The following is a 10,000-nucleotide window of genomic DNA, read 5'->3' on the forward strand; positions in this document are numbered from 1 at the left end:
TCTAACAAAGTTAAAATGATAATTTCTCTATGGCTAAATATAATATTTATTAAATAAACTGCAGGTAATTAATGCTGACGTCAGAACGTTTAGCTCCTTTGCCACGTGTTGCCCTAACACCCAATTTTCAATCAATTCTTTCTTAACATTGAAACTATTGAAAACTTGCACCGTAAATAAAAAAAAATTCTAGGTAACAGTGAAAAAGATAATAAGATTATTAAATATTTGAGAGATAAGGGAAATATTTATTTCACTTGTTACAAATAGTTCTCGAGATTTCATCGGGGTTATAGAGGAAATACCATCGTCTTCATCGTGTATTTTTGTTCGAAACAGCTGTCTGCTCAGTGTCTTTTGAATACTGCAAACTAAGGCAACTCCGATGTCGAAGATTATACAGAAGTTTCCCCCCCTAATCTGTGGGGGATACGTTTCGGGACACCCCGTGGATACTTGAAACCGCGAAGTGTACCGAACTCTCTCTCTCTCTCTCTCTCTATATATATATATATATACACTCGGGTTTCTTTTTATGCGTATCTTTTTTATGCGGATTTGAAGTTGTGCGGTGCATATCTTCAAAACGTATGCACCATTGTACATAATGAACAGCGGATTCTGGTGTAATGTGAGTAACGTGTAAGCAGCGAGTGTCCGTGAAGTTTACTTTTGCATGTGAGTAAGTGTTTGTCTTTTCATTATCGAAAGTCTAAATTTTGCTAATTTTTATTTTAAAGATTTCATTTGGCCCAATGGAGAAAAATAAGCACCAAAGAAAAGCAATTTCTTTGGCAATGAAAATTGCAATTTCAGATCGCTTAGCCAAAGGAGAAGGATCTACGGCGATTGGTAAACATTTTAATTTAGGCGAATCTATTATAAGAGCAATTAAAAAGAATGAAGTCGCAATAAGAAAATCTGTCATTTCTGGCACAAAACTAAGTGCCAAATTATCATCGTACTCAAGAGATGCTTTATTAGAAAAAAAACGGAATGAACGCTCGTAATTTGGATTGAAAAATTAATTCAAAGAAGAATTCCTATAAGTGGTTATTTAATTAAAGAAAAAGCTCTTCCAGCCATCTACTTCCACTTTCCAGGCTGATAAAGCATTTTCGGCTAGCAAAGGTTGGTTAACCGGGTTTTTGAAAAGGAATGCACTTCATAACGTGAAGATTACAGGCGAGGTTGCAGCAGCAGATGAAGAAACAGCCAAAAATTTTCGAGAGAAATTAGCTAAAATTATTGAAAATGGTGGATGTTTTCCCGATCAAGTGTTTAACGCTGACGAAACAGGATTGTTTTGGAAGAAAATGTCTAGTCGAATTTACATCAAAGTCTGAGAAAAAAAAGCAAGTGGGTTTAAAGCAAGCAATGATCGAGTAACGTCGTTACTTTGTAGCAATGCATCAGGAGATCGAATGTTGAAACCTCTCCTTGTAAATCGATCTCTAAGACCACGTGCTCTAAAAGGCAAAGATCTAAAACAGCTACGTGTACATCGGATGGCCTGATACAAAGGCCTGGCTAACAACTGCTGTATTTACTGAATGGTTCAATAATTGCTTTGTACCAGAAGTGTAAACATATATGAAGCAAAAAGCTCTCGATTTTAAAGTTTTATTAATTGTTGATAATGGACCAAGTCCGTATTTAGAATATCCAAATGTGCAGTGCTTTTTCCACCCAATACAACAAGCATTATTCAGCCATTAGATCAAGCATAATTGCTACTTTTAAAAAATATTAAGTTAAGCACACTATTCAATTTATATTGGATAAACTAAAAAATGAATCATTAACAGTTACTCACGTTTGGAAAAAATTTTCTAATTTAGACTGCTTAAATGATGTTTCATTTGCTATTGCTGAAAAGACCACAAACTTCAAATGCCTGCTGGAAAGCAGCTTGGCTTAATATTTTAATGTTTTAAAATTATTTTTTTTTTAAATTCAGCTTGGCTTGAATGTGTTGCAAACAGTGCAACCATGCAAACATCTACATTATCAGCTGAATCATTACTTTGGCACAGGAAATTGGTGGAGGTTTTGATACATTTAGCCAGAATGATGTAGACGAATTGCTTGTGGATAATGCCTTAAGTGATGATGATATTATTGGATATCGATTAACTTTAGATATCGTCGAAGATTCAAGAAACGATAGTGAAGCGGAAGAAAAACCTGTCTCCCTCACTGCAAACATAATTCGAGAAGGTCTTGAAGTGTGCAATAAATTGGATAATCATTTTCCTGTTAATGACACAAATTCTGAACGAGCCTTTAAATTCCAATGTGAGCTAAAGAACTTGTATGTCTGGATATCGCGAGCTGTATAAAAAATTAGTGAAATCATCATCGCAAAGTTTAATCACTGATTAGATTGTCAAAAGAAAAAAATCAGCACAGAACGAGAGTGAAGCTAATTCTGTTTGTGAAGAACCATTGCCTTTACCATACAGATCTGATACGCTGACTATCTCTTCTGGTGATGAAAGTGATGTCGCACCAGTTCGCAAACGTTGCCGAATATTGTTCTAATAGAGACGATAATTCTGATGACAAAATGTTAAAAAAAAAATGTTACTTTTCAATAAAATAAAATGAATAAAGCTTTAAAACAAACTTAGGCATTCTTATTTTCCTGAATTTTTATAAACTTTTTTATGCGATTTTTAGTTTATTTTAATTCATTGCTTCGGTTTTATGCGGTTTTAGAAAATTATGGAACGTATCTCTAATTTTTCAACGTAAGTTAGGTCTTTTTTATGTATGTCCTATACATACATACATACATACCTTATGATAAAGTTTAATTCATAAATTAGACACATTAAATGATTAACAGTCATAAGCAGAACCGGACAATGAAAGAATCTGCCACCTAGGAGTCTGGTTCGCATTTCCTTACAACTGTGGAAGAAATTCTAGTAAGGAGGCAATATTGGGATTTTCACAGCCCCCATTTGTGGAAACATGCCACGGAAAGATGGGGATAACTTGGGAGGGAGGAGCTTTGTATTGTGCGATCACCAGCCCAAACTGACTCATATGTCGGAGTACACAACACATTCAATTGAAGACGGTTACGATGGTTTCCGTAACAACATATGTGGAGTTCCCCTTTCAACTTCGACACGTGTGTGTGTGTGTGTGTGTCGTACTCTAACAGAAACGTGAATATCAGAGAAGTCAATATTGATAAATGAAACATAATCTACGATAATCTCTCGTTGAAACCATTCCATTTAGCTGCCATTTAATCCTTATTATTTTTACAAGTACTGAACTACACTCGTTTATTAATTTGTATATAAATAGTACAACTTGGTTTGAATAACTCGAAATATGCATATTCCAATATTCGCCAACATTTGATTATAATGTTTACATAAATTTATAATTCGAAATTAAACTCAAATGTCTTTCGCATGATTTATTGCCCACATATCGGCCACCGAATTAGAAACCTTGACACAGATGTATGTAAACATCATTTACGCAGCATAATGCAACACATTTGTTCACTTGCTCACCACGTGTTCCAGGCAAGTATTTAAAAAAGCTGCTGATCAATGTTGATCACAATGGGGGAAAAAAATCGATCTTTCTGAGTTCAGTAAAAGGCTTAGGTGGCTGCCAGGGTGGAGCCACGATTTTGAAAACGGCACAGCTAACTGGTTTGTCAGAAGGTGATATATCCCGGATGTTTAATCATTGGGAAAATAATTTACAGCTGCTTGTCTAAGAGGCGTAACTACAATCCATAGATATTCTGTCAAGAACGGGATCGCCGTCATCTGAGAAAGGCTTGTAAGGACAAACATAACTTCATTTGTGCAACAAATAACAGACACATTTAATGAAGCCTATCCCGGCCCATATCTAACCGAGCTACGGCAGGGAATTGAAGAAGATCAGAAGTGGCAGTCGCATGCCTATTTTAGTGAAGAACAGAAAAGTTCGTTTACAGTGGTGTTGGGAACATCGTGACTGGACACCGAAAAGTCATGTAGTTCGACTAGTCACGGTGCACCTTTTTTGGTACGGACGGAAGGCAGAGAGCTAGGCAGGAATTCTATGAAGCAATGAACCCAGTTTGTCCTCAAGGTTCTGGTTGTGGTGTTAAGGTGTAAGGCATGGTAAGTTGGAATGGAAATGATGACCTGATATTGCTGGAAGGTCGAGTGTCCTCCAAGAAATACCTGAACATCGTTGCTGATCCATTCTCTTAATATTGTTGACTTTACATCCAGCAGATGACGGATGTTTCATGGATGGCAATGGTATTGCGCAATGGGAAAGAATTGTTCAGCAAACATGACAGAAGTTCATCATATTCCCTGGTCACCAGAAAGCCCAGATGCTAACTCCATTGAGAAAGTATTTGACATGTTAGAGAAACGGACATGGGAACAAAGTCTTCTTCCATCAAATATGGAGTTAAAAGACTGTCTGGGTGATGAAGCTTAGTATATTGTAGAATAAATCCGTGTGGAATCTATATGGTATTTCAAGTCCCAGTACTAGTATATAACACTAGTAATTAATACGAGAAAATAATCGCAACACGTATGCTGTGTAGCATAGATTCCACAAGATCTCTACGACATACTAGGTTTCACCACTATAGTCTTTCAACGCTATATATACACACACACAGTAGTATCTCGCTAATACGAACTAATGAAAACCTTGCCCTTTCGGATTGGCAAAGTTTCCCCCAAGAGACAACAATAACTAGCGTTTAAGATAAAACTAATCAGATTCTAATAGTACATCAATTTAATTCTGTAAATAAATGAAGTAACTGATAGAAAAAAACTGCTGTACTCCAATGAAGAACTTAAAAAATAATAAATAAGTAAATAATAAAAATAAGTATATTTTTATAAAAAAATTAGTTTGTATATGGCTGTATTGTTGAGGTTTTGATTTAATAAAATTGCATAATTCAGTGCATAACTTGCGCAAAATATGTCATTTTCGTGAACACAACATCCACAAAAAATTTTTTTTTTTTTTCTGTAAAAAAAGTCACTGATTTTCTTTTGCTTCTTAGAAACTAAACTTTTTTTCAAATGCTTCTTCTCGGAACTGCATTGGCAATAAAATTTTTTGGAATGGCGTATTATTCTGCTTAGCCCATTCTATACACATATTAAACTATCAACTGCCTCTCCATGTTTTACTTTTTCTTTATCGTCATGATCGTCTTCTAATTCATTCTGTATCGTCGTGTTTATAATTTCAGCATCTGATTTGGTTTTGAATTCACTTTCGGTTCTACCTGTAATCCATTCCGTAACATCTGTTTCTGAAATATCAACATCTGGATTTATATTTTTAACTATATTATGCTTGCATGTTTTGAATTTCCTCTTTTTGTATATCACCATGGTTATCTTGGTAATTTCTAGAAGACCACAGTTGTTTTCCATGACGCTCGAATTGCTTCGGGTTCGAGGCTTCCCAAGCAGCAGCCACTGAGAATGCTACAACCTTCAAATTTAATTTGAAGGTTGTAGCATTTTTTATTGATGTGGTAAGGTCATATTGGGAAATTACATTTAAACGCAGGTGTTTCTGTTCTTTTAATTTAATGGATTGTATTATGTTCTGATCCATTGGTTGCAAGAATGGAGAACAGTTTGGAGGCAAAATAATTGTACACAATATAATAATATCTTTTTTCCTTTCCAACTGCAGTTCGGATTACTGGAGGGTTCGGACTAAATAGGTTCGAATAGCGAGATACCACTGTATATATTTTTGATGGAAGAAGACTTTTTCCAGGATCCAATTTTTTAATATGTCCCATATTATTCTCAATTGAGTTCAGATCTAGACTTTGTGGTGGAAGTACAGTCATTTCGCTATGCTTGTGCGATGTGCAGTAGCAGTCATCCATGAAACGTCCAACCATCATCTGCTTGTGAAGCATCTGGATACGTGTTATGACTTTTTCTCTGGTATTATATTATATATTTTTAGTAGTGATACATTAAAATATAATAAATTTAGTTTAATCCTTTATCCAAGTGTGTGCAAACAAAGTTTGCGCCTGAAAGTATCTTCAGGACTGGGGTAAAGTGGTACAACACCGAGCGACTCCTTGCAAAAGCTTGCTCCACCTTTGTAAGGAGTCGCCTGGTGTTGTACCACTTTACCCCAGTCCTGAAGATACTTTTTGGCGCAAACTTTGTTTGCACACACTTGGATAAAGGATTAAACTAAATTTATTATAGTCTGACCAAGTGAAAAATAAACTTTCGATACATTAAAATATGTTATATTTTTAGTAGTGATATTATATATTTGTATCTGGTATTACATTATATAATATACTGGTATTATATTATATAATACCGGTATATTAATAATATATACTAATATACTGGTATTATATAATATATATAATACCAGGTATTATATAATATATAATACAACTCTAATGTATTATATATTATATAATACATTATACTTGTTGTGGAATAATGCCTGTGTCGAATATTATGTTCACGAGTTTCAAAAGTATTGGATTTATTTGTTCAAAACTTACCGATACTGGCACACCACAGACTGATAACATGAAATTAGTGAATATTACCTGAATAAGGGAATCCCCGGACCAGGAACATTTTTCTCTTTTGTGACTTTTCTCCCTTTAAGGTAATTAATCCTAACGCGAAACAGACAGCAAAGGCAGGTTATTAAAACGTGCATGTGATTGGTGCGATATTAACAAAAGATCGCGCAACCGAAAGATAAAAGCATAGCTGACAATTGAGTTGAAATTCTAACTCTCTTCAACCGAATTCCATATGTGAAACTGCCATAACATTCATTATATATATATATGTCTCTAATGGCACTATTTGTTGAGAAATGTATTACACAGACTCCACATAAGTTATTCACTGGCATAATAAAAGTACTTGTTTTTATTGCCTCTTCAGTATAGTGGCTGTTAGGGAGGGCATGTTTACCACTGTGGGGAGTTACTATCTCCCCACATGAAATTGTTTAAGCTTTTTTTCATGTGTGAAGTGTATGCGAAACTTTTATTGGTAACAGAAAACTAGCTCGGATGACATTGATAATATAAAACGTGTTTTGATATGTATATAAAGTCAATATCAACAGTCCCTGATTACGAATATGTGATGAAAGGGACAGGAAAATTTGGAGCTTCCCTGGAGAGCATTTGAAGTAAATACAATTAACCACTGCTTTGAAATGAAACATATGAATAAACAATATTTACTAATATTCATTAAGCTCCGAAATACGCAGGAAGCAAAGTTTGTGAACCAACACCAATGTGTGAATTTTTCCATTAAAATATAAAAAATAACAAAAAATAATAATAAAAGTTAAAGACGTTTCTTTTAAAATAAAAAATCTACTTAGTCTTAAAACATTTTAAATTTGTTTTCATTATTTCACGGCCCCCCTCAACAAAACCTACGGCCCACAGTTTGGGAAGCGCTGGTTTACAGCATGTCACCTTATCATACTTTTCCCCCCTTCTAGTTGATTATTCTGTATATAGATATATTCAAATAAATAAGTACATCTATATATGTATGAACATAATAAAATGATGTGTTATATAATGTGATACTTAATATAACTAAAAGTGAATAATAATTGTCTTTACTGTTAGGATGTATGACAAATAATTGACAAAAAATGTGGAACGCTTCACGATTTTGCGTGTCATCCTTGCGCAGGGGCCATGCTAATCTTCTCTGTATCGTTCCAATTTTAGTATATGTACTGCCGAAGCAAGTACAACAGTATTTCTGCTCATATTGTATTTATAGTAGAAAAATTGGCATACATTATAAACATGGTGTGTAAGTAATTTATTAATATATTTTGTAATTGTTCAATTAAATTTAATATTTTACATCTATATTTTATAATATAATAGTTGATAAATATTTTAATAGGAAATATTGCTTTTTATAAATTTATATAGATACTAATTAAATATATATATATCACGAAATTTCTCTAGCTATCATATTGCAACTACAGTATCCAGTTTCATAAGAGTCCATCAGCGCCATCTAACGGTATAATTATTAAAACGACATTTCAAAATATTGGAGAAGAAAAAAGGCTACTTGAAAAATGAAATAGATAATTTTGAACGTTTCTTAATTATATTCTTGATAAAACACAACAAATGAAAGATATTTAATTTAATTTTATCATATACAAGAACAATATTTTTTCAATTAAACTTTTAAAAGTATGAAGCTTGACTTGTTTGAAAACGTGGTTTTGCGACAACTTTCGTCGTGTTCGATTGGTATGAGCAAACGGCATGCAGTTGAAAGAGAAATTAATAGTCAGCTTGTAAAACTTACGGTGAAAGTGCAATGTATTGGAATATCAAAGCGTTACAAATGATCTGGCAAGTAACTGTGCTGCTCCTCAAAATTCCAGTCCCTTTCATCACGAATATGTGATGAAAGGGACAGGAAGATTTGGAGCTTCCCTGGAGAGCATTCGAAGTAAATACAATTAACCACTGCTTTGAAATGAAATATATGAATAAACAATATTTACTAATATTCATTAAGCGCCGAAATACGCAGCAAGCAAAGTTTGTGAACCAACACCAATGTGTGAATTTTTGCATTAAAATATAAAAAATAACAAGAAAGAAATAATAAATAATAAAAGTTAAATACGTTTCTTTTAAAATAAAAAAAAATCTACTTAGTCTTAAAACATTTTAAATTTGTTTTCATTATTTCACGGCCCCCTCAAGAAAACCTACGGCCCCCAAGGGGGCCGCGGCCCACAGTTTGGGAAGCGCTGGTCTAGAGTATTTATGTTAATGTCTCCTATTAGGATGAGCCTGTGTGTTGTACGCGGTTCGATGGCGCTTAGCCATGTTTCTAACTCGTGAAGAAAACTGAGTGGGTTATTATCTGGGGGTCTGTATATTGTGTATTTGATACTATTGTGGCTATTTGTAAGTTCTAAAATTAGTGTTTCCGCATGTTCGGAGTGAGTTTGTTTTTCTGTCACATTGTATTTTTCTTTGATAAATGCCACAATTCCACCTCCTATTTTGTTTAGTCTACAGAAATTGTAGGTTTGATAATTATTTATGTTGTATGCGTAAATTTCTGTCTCATTTATTGCAACTTCGGTCAGTATAAGCGCATCTATGTTTACCATGGTATAATTGAGCTGTGTTATCAATGTAAGCCAGTGTTTTTTTATACTTCTTATGTTTATAATATATAATACATAATATATAATATAATAATATACTGGTATTATATAATATATTTTTAGTAGTGATATAATAATATACTGGCATTAATATATAATAATAATATATATATATACTGGCATTAATATATTTTTAGTAGTGATATTAAAATATCACTAAAGCTCACAAATTTATATACTGGCATTAATATATTTTTAGTAGTGATACATTAAAATTAAATTTAATTTAATATCTTCCATCTATATACTGTAAAAGCAAGCACCTAAAAGGCGTTAGATGCAAATTTGTGAGTTTTAGTGACATTTTAATGTATCACTACTAAAAATAAATATATATTTATATATTAATATTTATTAATATTATATTAATAATATATTTTTAGTAGTGATGTATTATATTATATGAATGCCAGTATGCTTGCTTTTAGAGTAATGTAAGAATGGGAGTTCATGTCTTTCATCATCGGCCTTTGGAGTATACAAGATTGCTGAGGGTCAGCAGGTAGTAATAGGGGAAGTTTAAAAAAGGTAGAGTAGATAATAGGAGGTAAAAAGAGGTCTCAGTCAACCTGTTTAGCTGTGTAACACATAGGTTGTGGCTAAAAGGTCTGTAAAACATAATCTCTTTACACCTGTTCTAAAAAAAAAATTAAAATTTACACTTCACTTTATACGAAAAAGATAACTTTAGATTACATTAATCCAGGTGTCTGGAGACGTCATCTCGTAACCCCTA

At 33.3% G+C, this 10,000-nt stretch overlaps 1 non-coding gene across 1 annotated transcript; it reads right to left on the minus strand.

Moving 5' to 3' along the window:
* Positions 1 to 7,694: 7,694 nt before the first annotated feature.
* Positions 7,695 to 7,801, minus strand: LOC150105153 (U6 spliceosomal RNA). The gene has a single exon (XR_016548629.1). It is a non-coding gene; the product is annotated as a U6 spliceosomal RNA (small nuclear RNA).
* Between the last annotated feature and the right edge of the window lie 2,199 nt (positions 7,802 to 10,000).

This window comes from Typopeltis vanoorti, chromosome 7, assembly GCF_054136105.1.
Source record: "Typopeltis vanoorti isolate ZY-2024b chromosome 7, IOZ_Tvanoo_1.0, whole genome shotgun sequence".
NCBI classification, from domain to species: Eukaryota; Metazoa; Arthropoda; class Arachnida; order Uropygi; family Thelyphonidae; genus Typopeltis; species Typopeltis vanoorti.